The 18,631-nt window shown below is 48.0% G+C and overlaps 1 long non-coding RNA gene across 1 annotated transcript in view; it reads left to right on the forward strand.

Annotated features, from left to right (window-relative positions):
• Window positions 1-1,084: 1,084 nt before the first annotated feature.
• LOC147658646 (uncharacterized) overlaps window positions 1,085-18,631 on the forward strand; it is a 28,092-nt gene continuing 10,545 nt past the window's right edge. Inside the window, exon 1 of the long non-coding RNA XR_015293372.1 lies at window positions 1,085-2,529. This is a non-coding gene — a long non-coding RNA (uncharacterized LOC147658646). The remainder of the gene's footprint in view (window positions 2,530-18,631) is intronic.

Here is an 18,631-nt window from a genome sequence, read left to right on the forward strand (position 1 = left end):
CACCACCCATCGTTCGCTTCGTACTTTATTCCTCTTCCTTTTCATTTCTTTCTCTCTTTCTTTCCTTCCTTCCTTCCTTCCTTCTTTCCTTCTTTCCTTGGCGGAGAGAGTCGGACCGATGGCATATTTCGCGCGGTTAACGCGTCACCGTGATCGCGATCGCGGCTCGTAGCTCCCCCTAGGTGTATGCGTGTAGCTGTGCCGCTCTCGCGGACAACTTGGGAGGGAGGAGAGAGGAAGGAAGGAAAGACAGGAGCGAAAAGCAGGAGGAACGGAAGGAGATGGAGAAGGGGGCGGGTGGTGGTCATTCGACGGGCATGGTGGACCATCCATGGATGTCAGGAGGGGTCCATGGCGTCACACACGCACCTCGACTCGCCATCGACCGAGAGCAAGCAGCCTTATAAAGTAGCCGGGCTACGATTTAATCCGAAATTTATTTCCTCCATTAGTAAGAGCTTGTCTCGAGGCCTCGAGCGTGAGCGAGAGGCTGACGAGGACGACGATGCCTTTCCATCTCTCCGCCGTCCTTTCCGTTTCTTACCTGTCTTTCCTCCTCTTTCTCCGCCCCTCTCTTTCTCTCCCCCTCTTCCCCCTCCCCCGCCCGCTCCGACTCTTTTTCGCTCTCCCATCTCGCGCGACCATCGGAATGTTCGTTGGTTGCATCGGTGCATCTTAAGTATACCACTACATTATGACTCCTATATCGCCATCTTTATTATATCCGCGATTCACCGGTGTTGGCGCGATCGCGGTTAAACGTCGTGTTCCCTCTTCTCCCGCACCTTGTACTCCTCTTTCTCGATTTCGTCCGATTTCGCTTTATCTTTGTCCTCTCCTCTCCGTCCTCTTGAAGGCCCTCTTCGATCGCGTAGGGTGGTCCCACGATTCGTACACTGGACGACGTTGCGTGACGTGGAACGTGGAAACAAATCGACTCGATGTGGGCCGCGATTGTTTCCGACCGAAATTCCGTCTCCTCTCTTTTTTCCTCGAGCGGTCGGTACTGTTCGGTCGGTGGGTACGGTAGGTGGAGGGGGAGTGCGTGGTCGAATGTCTAGGGTGGGAGGTTGATGTCTCAGTCAGTGAGAAAAGCAGGCGGTACGCGTTGATGGCAGGCGTAAAATCTTTCGTCCAATATCGTCGTAACCTTGCGTAATCTTCCCGAACTTTTCAAAGTGGAGCCCCGTGGAATTGGGCCTCGAATCTCGGGTAATCGGTCGTTGCGAATGCGAAAGAAAAATGCACGGGCAACAAGTGGGTAGCGATCGTAGGACTGGAGTTTCGCGCGAAGCATGTGGAACGATGCGCGTGTGCGATATGATATGGAACTTCGACGCGAGTGCGTCCAATTTGGTATGCAACGAGACGACGATCTCTTTTTAGAGAAAATGGAAGCACGATTTGGATCGTTTCATTATCTTAAAGACGAAATTTGCGAGATTGGAACGATAGCGATCGTTCTTCGTTCTTCCTTCTCCCTTCGAGAGGTTAGATGTATCGCACTTTCTCATTGGCGAAAATTGTATACGCGCGCGCCAACGGCGAATACCGTTTCCACTCTTGAACGATTGCGAAAGACTCTTACCAGTTAGTTCTCGAACCAACAGATGGCGCGAACGGTCCGAAGGCGATCCACCGAGAGATATCGGAAATGAAATTTAAACGTTTTTTCACGTACGACCGTTGCGTTCGACAAACGGTTCCAAGCTTCGAGAGTTTGAATAATCGGTCGTTCTTCCCGTGTCTTCGCGCATAGAAAGCGTTAAAACGTGATTCCAATTAAGTTTTCTCGGCGAGAAGAAGAAAAAGAAGTGGAAGAAATAAAGACGTTGGAGTTTTCGTTGGTGTCGTTCTAACCCTAACGCGATCGAACGTTTGTTCTCTCTGATCGCGTTTTCCGTATCTCGGTGCATCGAAATGGCATGTTCGAAATCTAACTCCCGCGTGTAACACTTACGACACCCTGTGGACTTTATTCCCCATGCCCGCGACTACTGTTCGGGATTCTACGCGTCTACGACTCTGCGAATACGTTTGTACGCGATCTATGGTCGCATGTACGGCCACGCACGAGGTTACGTACACCAAGCAAATCGGGATTGTGTGCGCGGGATGGTCACTTGCCATAAATCAGATTCCCGTGAGATAGCCGGCTAGCTGCTTCACTCCGTTGAGTTTTATCGGGCGTACCGGCGCCGCGTGCTAATTAAACTGACGTGAAATAATCGCGGCTGTTTCACGATTGATCGTTGATCGAGGCCGTCCAAGTACCAGCGAACGTGTTCCTTCTCTGGTGCGCGAACGATGGCGGGAAACAAAACGTTCTGCGACTCATTTCTTCTTTCTTTCTCGCGTGCTAACGATGGGGCCGAGCATAGAGCGAGTAGATTCGAACACCGAAAGACAAGATTCGACAAGATTCTTTGTACGTATGTGGAAGAAAGAAACGATGCTTTCAAGTGGATTCGAATTTAAACGTGATAGATTGGAACTCTCTGTGAATACTTTCGGAAGTGAAAAGACTAAGTAAGTAGAATCGAATATTAATAGAATAGAAATCCGATGAATAGTTTAATAGGAATTTCAATTATTTCTTTAAAATTAATTTTATCTTTGAAACTATCGTGACTTTTTACGATCTAATTTGTACATTAGAAATAACTTGGCAGACTTGTAGGCTTATCAATAATAATATATATATATATATATATGTACATATTTAGAAGCATTATATTATACTTTCTCACGTTTCACACAAGAACAATTACAAGAAAATATTTTAATTTTAATTATAGAAATTCCGTTTATTGTCTGAAATTTGTTATAAAAATTCAATGAAATATACTTTTTGACTTTTATAATTTGATTATTATCGGATATCTTTTGGATTGAATTTGATTTGGATTTACAACATCGTATCAATTCGATCGTATCAATTTGTTAATAATAAATCTTCGATTTTTATTTTGATTTCGTTTCGTAGGAAACATTTCAGATAGAAAGCGTATTCGAAAAATAAAACAGATCGTGAAACTGTTCTTGTTTAATTTATTTTTATTTTTTTTATTCGGTTTTGAACGATAACGTATTCTATGTTATATCTTTAATTCGGATAAAATCTTACTAACGAATTGACGCAAATAAATTTCACCGAAATTGAAAGATCTGATCAAAAGTCTGGAAAAAATTTTCTTAATATAGACATATTATCTATTATATTTCACTTGTGAACTATCAATATTAGTTTTCATTGCGTAATTCTTAGAAATATCCTATCTCTTCAAAATTGTCACTTTCGTAATGTAAAATTTCTAGAACAAGAATTGAAAAACAATCTTTTCACGCGATATTTCAATAATTGATTTGTTCTGTTTCGAAATTAATAACAAAAACGACGTCCCCTTTTCTCCATGAAACAATGCAAGCATAAATATAAGAATATTTTCAAAAACGATAATCTACATTGCATATAAAACCGGAACCTTCTTTCCACACTTGAACCATGAACACTTCACAAAAACACCGACCCTTGACACGTCTCACGATTCAACGACACTCATTCCTCGATTAATTCGAACATCGTGAAACAGGAAACAGTGATTCGAAGAAAACCGTCTTTCTTCCTTTCTTCCTTCCTTCCTCTCGAATCGTCGAAGATCGTTAAGCCGATTCTCAAAGTGCAAAGTGGGGGGAGCGTTTGGCGCGGTCTTCCCTCGAAGGAAAAGAAAAAGAATTCGTGCACGATTCGCGTTTGTCGCGAGAGCGAAAACGCCGGCTAGTTTTTTCCCATCGCGTTGCAAAATAGTTTACGCGCCGGCCGTCGAGGCAGAAAGACTAAACAGGTTTTCGAGGACGCCGGTAGCAATAAAGACCGATACCAAAGTGGAGTCTAACTCTGTCGAGATATATCCGGACGGAGAGGCGGTTATCTGGCCGCGATGGGCGAATCTCGTATCTAAACGGCGCGCAAACATCCCTCGACTTTAAAATATGAAGTGTCCTCGCGATCCTTAGCCCGCGATCAAGGACGACCCGTGTTTGTTCGCGGTTCATCGTACGCGGCCGGGGAACGGCGGAAAACGGCCGCTTATCGAATTCGAATGCCACCGTAGCAAATTAACGCGGATCTCTTGCCTCGACCTATTATTATCGCCGTACGAATACGATTTTCTCTCCAACGGTTCGAGACGATCTTTCGAATTTTCCTCGAATTCCTTGGATTCTCGAGTTTCTCCAAATATTCGATCGCATTATCGATCGACCGTCGTCGAATTATCAGTGCACGTATCGTAATATTATTTATCTAACTGTAAACTAAAAATAACCCGGTTTCACACACGCGCGCATAGGGCATCTAACATTTTCTTGGCAACGCGTTCTCGCGTTAACGGCGAGTTTCGGGGGACGAATTCGGGAGAAACTCTCGGTCGGCCGTTTACCCAAAGTAAGATTCTCGCGGATAGGGTATCGGTAGGTCCGATTTCCTGTGCACGGGGATAGGTGCGCGAAATCCGGAGCCTCCTGGCGAGCATCGTGCGCGACGAGAGCCATGGCATCCTCCTCATCCTCCTCTATCGAAAAGCTAGTATTTATAGCTCCATTAAGGCCGGGGCTAAATCATCGGTGTAGCCACAACTTTGTTGTAGCCCGGCCCGCCGCTGCCCATCCAATACCTTCCCGGACCAGCGCGGACCTCTTGTCTAATATTTCGTGTGCTATGGCCTGGTCTACTGCTACGGCCCGGCTCCCTGTATATTTCAAGTACCGAGATATCGAGAGGTTTCGAGGATGAAAATTTTACCGGCGAAAGCGGGGGAAGGGGAACGACGAGCTGTCGCTTTCCCCCTCCCTTCTTCCCTCGCTCTCTTCTCCGGCCCACCTTTGTCGAAATCGCCTTGTGGAAATAGAGGAACCGTGTCCTCGCGCGCTTGCACACGCGTCCTCGTCCCAACCAATTCCAACCTTCGACCAGTATCCCGTGCGTCTTGTTGTGACGGAGATTATTTCTTTATGTCTCTCGTAATTATGATTATTATCGTATATACACGAGTTTTCCTTTGTATACAATTTTTCGCGACGTGTCATTGGAATTATCATCGAAACGACAAGCAAGCTATTATATCCTTGAGCATTATCTTGATTTTATAAGCGAGATATTGGAACGAAGAAAAGCTACAAAATATCATCCCACACACACACACACGCGCGCAGATACACATCTCGTGGTTTAGCGAAAGGTTTAATCCACGGAGTTGCTCGAGATTCCGTCGAGATCGATCTTTCCCGAGCCAAGCTCGGGGAACGAGAAAGTTGAGAGGCGTTTACGCCTATGCGATCGAAGGAGTGTCGGTCGATCGGTCGATCGGTCTATCGGTCGATCCTCCCTCCCCCCGTTGCGGTCTCCTCGTAGCGGCGATGTACCACACGGCTCCGCACGGTTATCCACGGAGCGGCCCTTGTAACATAAAATGCTGATTTTATTTAAACGCCAGCTCCCCTTTCCTCTTCGCTCTCGTCCAGTTTCGTAGCCACCGGTGTATTTATCGCGGGGCATTCCGGCCGGACGTAAGTATGTCGGTCCCTGGTACGCCCGTTAATAATGTCCTTAATCCTCGAGAGCTCGAGCCCGAACACTCCCCGCCCCCTCTCTCGCCGCTTCGAGCTTTTTTGCATATATCGCGGCACCGAACACAGCGCACCGAACCGACCGAATTCTCGTTTTTCGAGAAGCTTTTTCCACGATACGCGACGACCCTCCTCTACTTTACGACCGTTTCGATCGCCCCCTCCCCGGCCAGCCACCGACAAACACACGGATCGCCACGCGTCCAGATTACCATCCGCGGCCCGCGCGATGATGTACACGCGTCGACGCACGGACAGAGAGAGAGAGAGAGGAATGCAAGCTCTCTGAAAACGACGAGAACATTTTAAGCAATGAAAGTATCGCGTGGAATAGCAAAATATCGGGACGATTAAGATTTCGTTCGTATCCTTGGAATCGATAAGGGGAATAATAATCGTGGACAGTTACTTCGTAATGTGATGTGCTCGAAATTTCACGAATCATTCTCACGGAATGCGCACCGATTACAATTTCTCCTTGCGTGGGAGTCATCGAAGACTTGGAACAATTCGAAAGATTCTTGAACTATTTCACCCTTATGTCTTTATATCTCCTTGCAGTTTGGGATGAAGCTAAGAGAAAGAGCATCGAGAACTGAAATGAGATAAAACTCTCCCGAGCTCTCGTTTATACGAATTATTTCCCCAGACTGACTCGCTTCGAGGAAGAGTGGAGAAGAAACGGAGGAGGAGGAGGGCGAAAGAGCGTATATACGAATTAATTAAAAGGCCGTGCAAAACGAACCGGATCGTCTAATTACCGGCGTGGGTGAGTAGCCTCGTTTCGTGTGCAGCTACGAAAGTTGTTGGGAGGCGACGGGGGAGGAGGGAGGGTGGTGGCGGCGTTGGCTTGCGAGGAACGGTAACGGTAAGAAGGAGGTTGCGGAGGAGAAGAGAGAATTTCAGGCCACATCGAGACAACCGGGGCTAAACAGCCATCTAAATGCATCCGAGGTGGCGCTCGCTGCCATTACGGCTGATGGACGCTTATTGACGCGCGCCCTGCCAGCAACCGAGCTTCGGAGCCTCCGGCAACCCTCCATGCGGAGAATATCCCCCTCCCTCCCTCTTCTTTCGCCTCCTCCTTGGCCACCTTCCCTTCACCTTTCGCCCCCTGCGCGTCACGGAGAGGGTAATGCCGGGGAGGAACGTCGCAAGGCTTTAACGCCGGTGTTGCAACCTCGTCACGGATCCGCCACCCATCGACGGACCCTTTATTCGGACTCGAATTCAAGCTCCGTTCGCGGGATAAATGGTAAATCCTCCGATCTTTGACGATTCCTCGTCGTTGCGTCGTTTTAATAACAGTTTCGACCGTGTTCGTATCGAGAAAAGGATAGACTCCAGAAGTTGAAAAAATCGTGGGGAGGATTGGTACAAACAAAAACTGTATTTCGTTTATTAAATTTATTATTGTACAAGTGGAAAATCGAAATCCCGAATATATCTCGACGAGCTTTCCTCAAACTTTCTTCAGAGCCGGAAATTTTGAAAATTTTCGTGCACATAGCGCACGAAATTGTACGTGTATGTATGTATATATATATATATATAGCAAAGGTGGTAGATTGGCCGGGCGAGATGCGCCGCCCCGGGCCGAGGAACCTGCTGAGTCCGCGAGGCGAAAAAGATCGGCTCGGTTGGTCATCGGGGAAGACACGGGGAACCGGCGGCGTTGGTTGATTGGCTCGCATCGATCCGCCGTGCTGGGAGCAATAGATCAACGGGGACACTGACGCCGTACCGGTCCCTCCCTCCCTCTCTCTCTCTCTCCCTGGAAGAAAAACGACGACGAGGGCGGGAAGAGAGGAGAAACGACGGAATAAGATGGAGCCCGCGATAGAGCTGCGTACGGGGGGAGAGAGGTGGGGTGGGTGGAAATCCGAAAAAGGGAGGTGTCGAACGGACGTGGAGGAGGAAAGAAGGAGAGAGAGAGAAGAGAAGAGGAGCGGGGATGGGCGGGGAGAGGAGGTTCGCGGCCTTCGCGGCGCGCTGTTGTTCGATTCGGGCCGCACGGTCGCGGAGAATACGAACGGCCGAATTATGAAAATGGTGCTGTGTGACGCGGCAACCACCCTTGCTCCGAGAGATAGCTCGCAGCAATAAACATACCGCCCCCGCCGCCGGATTCGATCCACCGACGACTACGACTACGACTCGACTCGAACGAACGGGGGAGAGAGTCTCCCGGTTCGAGCCGATTCCAAATGCGATATAGGCAAGTCTCGAAAAATTACGAACGATTTTTCGTTCGTGGAAATCTCGCGGTCACCGATTCCTTCTCCCCTCTCGAGAACGCACGACCTATTGCCCTAAAAGCACACCAGCTCGACACGGCCAGCATTTATCCAGCTCGTAAATATCCATTTGGATCCAGCCTCGTTTGGCGAATCGCCGCGTCGCGACGTCGAGACCGCGAATCGAAACCATCCTCTCTCTCCCTCTCTTCTCCCCCCTCTCGAACGTTAGACGAGACGTTTGTTACATGGTTAAAAGTTGTTGTTGCCACACCCATCGCTTCCATCACTTCTCTCTTCTCTTCGAGATCTCGATAACCGAGGAGAGATACGTGTATATTTGTGTATTGCTGCGTTTCGAGGAGAGGAGAGGAGAGGAGAGGAAGAGGCGACATTCGGTCGATGTTTTATTTTCCCTTCCCTCCCCCCGTAAATCTTTCCCCGGTCGACCTTGATGGACAGCCTTCATACGCTAATTGCCAATTTTTTTTTTTTCTTTTTTTGCCCTTTTTATTTTCGTGCCACCGACGAGGCTGGCCACCGGTTCAACAGGTGTCGTGGCGGTGGGTCACGGGAAACTTTTATTCGAGCGCACGAGCGAGCAAGCGAGCGAGCGAGCGAGCGAGCGAGGGAATCCGTGAGAGGAATGGAGGGTGGAGGAGGGCGGAAAGAGGAACTAGAAAAGAGGGTGAGGGAGAAGGAGAGAGAGGGGGTAGAGTAACGCCGAGTTGAGCGAGCGAACGAGCGAGCGGCAGTCTATTAGTTCACCCCGGAAAAACGCGACCCCTCTCCTCCCCCACTCGAAACCCCCGTTGTTTGGTATCGCTGATTTTTTTCTCTCCCTTTCCTCCTCCTCCTCCTCCTCCTCTTTTTTCTCCTTTTTCCTCCTCTTTCCTTCCCTCCTCTTTTTCCCCCCTCCCTCCATCGAAACGCGTCGACCACCGTAATCGCTCTGTCGAAGCAATCCCTCACCCGGCCCGATCTCACGACAGAAGGTCCGATAATCCTGCGCGTTGTCCGCGCGGACGAGTTTTCTCTCCCCCTCCCCGAACTTTTCCAGTTACGCGCGTTAATATTTCTCTTTCCTCTCCTCCTCCTCCTCTCCTCCCCCCTTTCGTCGTCGAATCGACGCGCGCGATTGATCTCGTTATCTCGCCCCGATTTGGATATAATTTTCTACGCTATATACGTGGAGCGGAACGAATCCGACGACGAGGATCGATCGTCCGTTTGTGGGTGGAAGGATTGGATTATTGACGATAATAAGAATAATAATAATAATAATAATAATAATAATAATGAGAAGAAGAGAGGAGAGGGAAAGAGAGGACGGGTAGCAGCGAGGATGGGCCCGCGTGGTGACGAGGAACGTATCGGAAGAGCATTGTTGCTCCGTTTCTCCCGTTCAACTCGGCGGCGATAGGATGGGGGAAGATACCTCGAATATCGCATAATACTTTTGTATAGGCTGGCTAGGGTAACGCGGCCATAACAGGCCGATGGAAACGAGCCGAGCGGAGATAATAGCAAAGAGATAAGAGCGCCGGCTCGTTACATTCGGCGTGCCAGCTATGCGACCTCGTTGCCATTCTCCTCGCTGATGCGTTTCGATCCGCCTCTTCCATGCGTCTCCAAAAGATGGGGGATGAGATTTTTGGATTTTTCTTTAAATCGATACGAGATATATATATATATATTTTTGCATAATAAAATCTACTATATATATATATATCAATCGAAACAATCGAGCGATCGTATCTCCGTGAAGGTGAGTCGGGAAAAATTATTTGAAATCATCATTCGTCTGTGCGCAGTACAATACGTGTATATTGTAGAAGAAAAACAAGATGAATAGATAGTGTCGGTTTATTATCGGTAAGGAATGTTGCCTCTAATCCTATCTCGCTTTACGAGGCGCTGTTTCACGACGGTGTTCACGTTTGTGAAATAACTTCAATTATCCTCCGATAAAAATGTATCAATTCCGCAGAGAAACAACTGTTCGAAAACGAATGATGAACTTCTTAATGCAAATTTTACGTAGATTTATTATTCTTATTAGGAACCTTGAAAATATTCCAAAAATCGTGATTCTTTTTTTTTTTTCTCTCTCTCTAATGATATTTGTCACACCCATCCTGTACGAATTTTTGCCGAAATTTCTCTCGAAACCTAGAAGAAGAAACCTACTCATATAAACCTACTCATCTTCGTGATTTCCCTTTTTTCATATTATAATATAAACATCGGACGAGAAATCACAATCGAGGGAATTGAACGAAATTGACGAGGCAATTTTCACGCGTTCTATTTATACACTTTCTTATAAATCCTGCCCCTCGCTCGAGGATCGATGGACAACGGTGTTGGCCGGGATCCGCGCGTGAAATCACCGTGTGAAACGTGGCACGACCGATGATATGATATTTGGGAGAGAGAGAGAGAGAGAGAGGGAGAGAAAAACAGAGAGAGCGAGGACGAAAAAAAAAAAAAAAAATGATTTTCACCGGCGACGATATTGCGATACGGCGGCGATCGACGGCGCGGCAAACATAATATATACACAAATTACAATCCCGCGCTTTAAATCCCGCGTTTAGTCTATCTTTATGCGTCTATGTCGAATCAATATTACGAATACATATTTACGAGCAAATTCACCTCGAAACCACCAATAAGCCGCGGCTCCCTCTCCCTCCCCCCTCCCTTCGATATACATTTCGAAGCGCGATCGTTCCCGACGCGCATCCGACGAGAGGGGGAGGGGGGGGGGTGGCGTTTTGATTTTCGTTCTTCGTCCCATTTATTTGTTTTTCCCTTTTTAACCGAAAAATCTGCCGATTTACGAGGATAGGGGGGAGGAGGAGGAGGAGGAGGAGGAGGGAAAACGTTCCCATCGCATCGACATTACCGCTCGCGTATCTGGTTACCGCGCTTTCATTCGTTTATTTATCGCACGGAAATTTCGCTGATTAGTATCGTGCGGACTGCACTAATGCGTTGTCTCGTAATTCATCGATTTTAACGGGGTTGACCACGCCGCTCCATTGAATCCACCCGCCCCCCCCCCCCCCTACCCGCTGACACTCGCGTATCGTGACGAACTTGTTGTGGAGGGGGTAGGGGGAGGGGAAAAAAAATTACGGATAATCTCGCCACGCTTTCCTCCCCCCTTCCCCCCTCCGCCCACGAGTATCGATCGACCGCGTACGTGGATCGGTGGATTCTCTCGTCTCTTATCCTTCGAGGGAGCGAAATCGAGGGAGGAAAATTTCGAGAGAGAGAGAGAGAGAGAGAGAGAGAAAGCGTCGCCCTCTCTTTGGCGCTCGAAGGAGACAAAAATGATGAACTGTTCGCGATCGGGAGATCCCGGAAATGGGACAAACCTACGGGACTCGAGTTCCGTTAGGTTAGATGGAAACAGCAGCCGGTCCGATAGTAAACGCTCCTCTCTTCGTTCGTTATCTCGGCCAACTTTAACCGGCCGAAATTGTACGGAGGATCGAAGGAAGGAAAGTGGTGTCGTACACGTGCTCTCGAGATATTACACTCTAGAGTTAAATCTAGAGTTGCCAGGCTCGAGCCTAGGGAGAGGAGGGGAGCTTATCCGGGGGAGGGGGGGGTCCATCGAGGAGAGGGGAGGGCTGCCGTTTAACGCGGTTTCGACCCGGCAAATCCATCAGGCGCCCCGTCCATCCCCCACGGGGCGGATAAATACTTATTTAAACGCGCTTATGCATGCAGCCGCGGTAGCGATACGACCCGTAAATCTGTCCGGAGGAGGAGGCGCACAATGCTGCTAATTATATACATTCCCGAAAGGGAGGAAGAGGGGGCGACCCACCCTCTCTCCACCCTCCTAGGAGAAGAGCCCCCGAAACTCCCCGCCACCGGCTCAAAAGACTCGCAGATTTATTGCCGAAGAGTGGAGGAGTGGGAAAGTGTCGACCTAAGCTCATATACGTGCTACAGGCTTGCCAAGCTCATACCAAGCCCGTGGACCACGACGAATCTCTCTCTGGCAACGGAGAGAGGCTCTCGGCTCGAGCGAGAACGAGTTGAATAAGGGATAGATATGGGGGGAAGAGGGGGGGGAGGGAGGGAGGGGGGTAGCTTCGAACGAGCGTGGCGGGTGAAGAAGCTGCGAATTCCTAAATTTATATATAACCAAGCTTTATAATAATAATAATAATAATAATAATAATAATACCTCCTCCCTGTTTCTCCAAACCTCTCGCTCTCCAACCACTGTGTGCACCGATCGAGGGTGGGCCGTGCCGTGTCTTGCTCGGCTGCCTGTTAATTGAAAATTGATTTACTCTGAGCCGAGTAAGGAGATGGACAACAACTACGACGGCAACCAGGATGGGAAGAGGAGAAATGCAAAAAGCGGGCTCGAAGCGTGGCGTCGTCGTGGCCCTCCCCCCCTCGCGCAACGTCAGTGGCAGGATATAATCAGGATTTGTAGCGAGGTACGAAGCCGCGGCGACAGGGGGAGGAGGGGACGTCCGGGCCAGATCGAGGAGGGACGAGAGGCGCGGGTGAGCCGTTATTAAGGCGCGACAAGAACTGTGCCGTGATGAGCGAGCCGCCGTGCCAGAAGATACCGGCAGTGATTTATGCGACAGGGACATCCACCATCGAGCGCACCGACCGCATCGCCTCGCCGCTCGCTCGTCGTGCATCGTCGTCCTCTCCTCTCTCGATTCCACTCCTTTTCCCAACGCTCCCTTTCGCGCCACTCTTCCTCCAAACTTTATTCGCAGTTTTAATTTTGCGCGCAAGGGCTTGTTCCCTCCTTTTTTCTAAAAATTTTTTTCCATCCCCGTCCTTTTTCGAATACATTCCCTTCGACTTAACCGTATATCATCGCTACAAACATCCATCCGTTCGTACGATGAGTCAAAGTTATCCGGGGAAAAATATCCGGACGTTTCCCAGAGCGGAGAAAGGCAGGCTTTCTCCGGCGTGATTTGTGGCGGCCGCTCGCTCAACTCGCCGCGGCAATGAGTCGGTCAGTCGTAAATATCCTGGCGGACTCTTAGACGGCGGACGGATGGGCGAGCGAATCGTTTCCACCTCTCCAACTTTTACACCACCACTACTTCGTCGTGAGAAAGGATCTTGCCCCCATCCTATTCCCGAAATTACTCGAACCTCGCCTTTCGAAGCGAGGCTCGTTCCCTTAAAGAATTATAATTGTTGGGATACACGTGTTTTATTTCTCGGTTGTGTATCTAAGAATTAGTTAGACATAACAGAGAATGCAAGATTGGGAAGGGGAGCTCGCGTGTCTGCGAAATATCGCAAAGGGATATCCAAACGCTCTCTATCCGCCGAATTGGCGATCACGATCCTTTTCGGTAACCCATCCACATTGGAGGGCCGGTTCGGCTCCACCCTCCACCCTTTAAATCACTCATTCTTTAATAATGGACAGATCCCATTATAATACCCGAGATTTATATCCACGGCCCCCTTTTCTTTTTAGCGATAAATTTCACCGTCCTCGCTCCTTCCTTCCCTCCCCCCCTCCTCGCTCTCTCTCTTTCTCTCTCTCTTTTTCCTTCAGCGTCGATTAGCAAACTGTCGGGGCCCGACGATCGTTCGCAGCGACGACGACGAAGACGTCGTCGTCGTCGTCGTCCTCGTAAATAGCGAACGGCGGTGAAGGAAGAGGAAGAAGAGCCGAACCGGACCTATAAATATCGTTGAAACGCGTCAAATAAGTCCGCAGGTTTTCCCATGTTTCGAGGCGGAGAAAGGGGAGAGAAAGGGGGCTGCTGCAGCAAGAGGGTGACCCCTATTTATTGCCGAATTAAAGCGCGCCGCCATTAATTTGCATACCACGATCGTGCGCAGAGGGGAGGAAAGCCGAATCACGAATAATATCACGGATTCGTGCAAACTTGTCTCGTCCTTTTCCCTACATCTTACTGCCCCTTCGTATTCAAGAAAATGGCAACGTAAAAAAGGAACAATTGGAAAAGAACTCGAGTCGTTCGAATTCGAAGAAAGAAAGAAAAAAGGGGGGGGGGAGAGGGAAATGTAAATGTACATCCCCTCCTTGTACACGGGGTGGCGAGAGAGATTCGTTCGAAGGAGGAGGAGAGGTAACGAGCCGCTCGATGCGCGCCATAAATTAGCAATTATTTAATTTTCGTCGGGCTCCGGGTCCTTAGACGGCTCTAAATCAGTCTCCGTTGCAAAAAGCATAGATAACTATGACGCATGGCCCCCGGGAAGAGACAGGGGTGCGGATCGTGCCTCGGTGGTGACTTGGACGAGAACAGGAGGAGGAGGGAGAGAAGAGAAGAGAAGAGAAGAGAAGAGAAGAGATACACGAGACGAGAGAGACGGAGGAGGAGTGGCGGCGGAAAACAGGGACGAAAGGAAGATCGTCGATAGGGATGACCGCGTTTTCCCAGTCCAAGTCGTTGTCGTGAACAACAAGAAGAAGAAGAAGAAGAAGAAGAACGGACTTGTCCCTCCTCCCGCGAGGATATTTCTTCCCCGACCAACAACGTTCTATCCAGATTCACGAGTTGATCCGTGGATGACTCTTGCTTGCTTGCTTGCTGGCCCTGTCTCACGCGTGTATATACACGAGTGTGTGTGCGTGTGTGTGTGTGTGTGCGCGCAAATACTCGCGGGAGACGAAGACCGGTGGCGCACGAAAGGGTCACGAGAATGTGTGTGTAGACGGATATGCGAGGAGAGGGGGAAGGAGAGCCGGGCACAATGGCAACTAGTTTTAATTACAAAGTAAGGTGAAGCGATCAATCATAATGATGTACGTGAGGCAGGCGCGGCCTCTGGGGGTACACCGAGAGGGAGGAGGGCGGTGGAGGGAAGCAGTAGGGTCGAGGAGGAGGAGGAGGACGTGGAAGAAGAGAAGGGAAACGAAAAGGATGAGGAAAACGGGGGGAAGGGGACTGGCTGGCGGTGACGCGGCGGAGGGGGGCCTTCGCGTACACTTTGCGTATAATTTACTGGCGCTGGATATACCTGAAGTTATGCTATACCGAAGCTGCCTCGGTTTGCGCGCCCCCTCTCCTCCGTTCCCTCTCTCTTTGTCTCCCTTTCTCTCCCTCCCGGTTCCTCTCGTGGTCTATCGCCGGCGATAGAGCAAAGGGTTCGTTCTTGCGCCACGTTTTTCTCTCTTCGCTTCTTTCCGCCCCTCTCTCTCTCTCTCTTTCTATCTATCCTCGTTTCCTCCCCTCGTTTCTTCATTTTCTCCCTCTTTGTCCTCCTTTTCGGGCTCCTCCTCCTCCTCCTCCTCCTCCTCCTCCCTGTGACTTTTGCGCGTCTACGTCTGCCAGACCGGCCACCATAACTCTCGGTCGCTCCCTCCGAAATATCTGATGCACCACGCGATATTTACGATCGCTCGCCGTTGCCCCGCCGTCGCTGAAAGGCTGACGGCGATGCCTCCAGTTTCTGCCTTCGTCCCTTTCCGTTCCACCGATTCCCGTCTTTCCAGCATCCTCGATCGATCGAAAAGCGGCGAGGAACGATTTATTTGATGGACAAAGGAGGGATGGAAAGTCGCGCGCGTGTATGTGTGTGTGTGTTATATATATATATATATATATATATATATATATATATATATATATATATATATCATAGGCATGGAACATATTTGCCAGAGATCTTTCGTGAGCTTGATATATATATATATATATATATATATATTATAAAGAGTAAGAATCAACGTTTATATTTCTTTATTACAAGTTTCGAGTACCCTTCGAGACGAATCTCGCGAAATATATATATATATATTCTTGATCGAACGAGTCGCGCCGTTTTCATGGAAAGCGAAAACTGTGTGTAATTAGCGTGTACCAGAATCGTGCGACGAGGAGAGAAAAAGACTACGAAACTTTCCAATCTGGGCAACCGCTCCCGAGACGAATCATTAATGTAAATCACCGTGTGGGTACACACAGGCGGCGGCCCATCGCTAACGATCTCGCGATCGCCGCCGTCTGTTGACCACGTTGACTCAGCCTCAAGAACGGCCGCCCGTAACGACGATTTCGGTCCGTGTTATTAGAGCGTTGGATAATCGTTGGAACCGTAATTGGTGCACGAAAAAGATGCTCGCATGGATTAGGGAGAAAGGGAAGGGAGGGGGGGGGGAGGGGAGGAAGAAAGAATTTTCCATTTTTCGATGATCCTTCGATGACTGCCGTTCGAAACGATGGAGATGGTGAAAAGCGAAAGTGAAAAGGAAGAAAATAGGGATGGCGATGAATGGAATTGGAAATTCAATCGGAACTATTTGAGGATACGATTGTGCGTGTGAAGAAGAATTGTAACGGTAATTCTCTTAATTTCGAACGGATTTCGTTTCTCGATAAGCGTGAATTTTAACATTTCGCGAAGAGAAAAAGTAACTCGCTATAATATTTCGTTGTTCGCTTGATTATAAAAATGTACCGCGCTCCCGACTCTCCTCATTTCTCACCTATATTCCTGTATAATCATGGCATCGTTGTAATCCTGTACCAAGTTTAAAACGCGATAAATCCACCTCTTTTAAAATGCAGGCACGATGCATTTCGGAGGTGAAATGAGTTCAAAATGTAAATTCCTTTTCTCCTTTTTCTTTTTATCGAAGTGAACGCGATAAGAAGTTGACAATTTATGTATTTTCTCGATAATTGCGTGATCAAATTCGAGATGCGACTTTTCGTTGAGACAATATATATATATATATACATGTAACGAGGATTCGAAAGTTGATCGGTTCAAATCGCGCGAAAACAAAACTCGAATTTTTCTTTCTTCTTAGAATCATCGCACAAGGAATCATCTCATTATACTTTACACTCGCGTTATTTTCGAGCAAGATGAATTAGAAAAAGAAGAAACGAGTGTATTATACGCGAAGACGATAATTGCTCGATCGCTCGAATTAACTCTCGACAGCTTCGTCGAGTCGAAAAAGAAAGCTGCACAAGATAATATATATATATATATTCCAAGAAGACGAGGAAGAATATCTCGCGCCGATCGAACCCTCCATTTGCAAAAGTCGGAAGTCGATCGAAGAGGAAAAGGGGTAAACGCGAGATAAAAGAAACGTGTGATAATCGAAGTATCGTCTCGAAGAAAAGCGAAGCGGAAGGAGAACGCGAGTATCTATCTCGGCCCGTATCTATCGAACCGTGCGACGGACAAACGGTGTTTATCGTGGCTACGCGACGCGAGTAACGACTAATTAATCTCTCGTTAGGGAACTCGGCCGTTCAACGAGCGTTCAACTGTTTTAAAAAGGAGGAAGATAATTTCGCGATACAGATTCGCGACTTATCGCCCCCCTCCCCTCGACCCGCCACGCTGACCGAACTCGCCTCCTCCCCCGCCCTCTCCGCAGTCCCATCGCGGCGCGAGTTCGCGAAGCGATTAATTAAATTCTCGGGTAATCAAATATGTCACTCAGCCGTCCAGTTTTAATTAAAGTTCGGACATTATCTATTTGCTTTATCATCGTCGGGTTGACTAGCGCCGACCCGATCGTGGATGGAATCGTAAAAGGTGGGGGGAGGGAATCGAAGGTATCCGTCGATTCTTCAACTCTTCTTCGATAGATCGAAGAAGAAGGATCGTCCTCTTCGAATTTTTATAAATCGAGGGGATCGTCGATCGTGTTTCGTGAATCTTCGAATAGATCGAAGGATCCTTCTCTTCGATTTTCCAATGGAATCGAAGAATTCGTTGATCGCCTTCTTGTAAATATTCGATAAATCGAAGGATTATCTTCTTTAAGTTTCTAAAAATCGAATCGAAAGGATCGTCGATCGCCTTCTGTAAATATTCGATAAATCGAAGGATCTTGGACTTTCCAATGGAATCGAAGGATCGTCTTCTTTGATTTTCCAATCGAATCGAAGAATTCGTCGATCGCCTTCTTGTAAATATTCGATAAATCGAAGGATCGTCTTCTTTAAATTTCTAAAAATCGAATCGAAACGATCGTCGATCGCCTTCTGTAAATATTCGATAAATCGAAGGATCGTCCTCTTTGACTATCCAATCGAATCGAAGAATTCGTCGATCTCTTCCTGTAAATATTCGATAAATCGAAGGATCGTCTTCTTTAAATTTCTAAAAATCGAATCGAAAGGATCGTCGATCGTCTTTTGTGAATCTTGTGAAGATCGAAGGAATCGTTGATCTTTAATTTTCCTTCGAGAAATCGTCGAACGATGACTTTCTTCTTTCCAACAAATCTCTTCAACGAATCGTCGATCGCCTTCTACAAATCTTCGAAAAATCGTTTTCTTCTATTCTCCAATCGAATCGAAGGATCGTCGACCGCCCTCTGTAAATCTTCAATACTTTTCTTCAATCAAAATCGAAGAGATCATCGATCTTTTTCCAACAAATCATGCGACTGTTCAACGAATTGAAAAAATCGCCTTCTGTAAATCGAAAAATCGTCCTCCACTAATTTTCAAATCTTCAACTCTCCTTCCAAAAATCGTCGAAAAATCAAATCGATCGATCTTTTTCTAACTTTCCAACAAATCATGTGACTCTTGAACGAATCGAAAGAATCATCCTTCTCGATTTTAAAACGAGGAATCGAAGGGATCGCCCTTATCGTAATCGAAGAGATCATCGATCGATCGATCTTTGTAACAATTTCCAACGACAAATCGAAGAGAACGCGCGACGAATCTTCAAAGAAGAACCTTTCGAAACGACGGCGAATTCCACGGCATCGGACACCTCTCGCGAATTCCAGATTA

This window comes from Apis florea, unplaced genomic scaffold (genome assembly GCF_048593485.1).
Source record: "Apis florea isolate Af1SG1 unplaced genomic scaffold, ASM4859348v1 contig_1794_pilon, whole genome shotgun sequence".
Classification (NCBI taxonomy): Eukaryota; Metazoa; Arthropoda; class Insecta; order Hymenoptera; family Apidae; genus Apis; species Apis florea.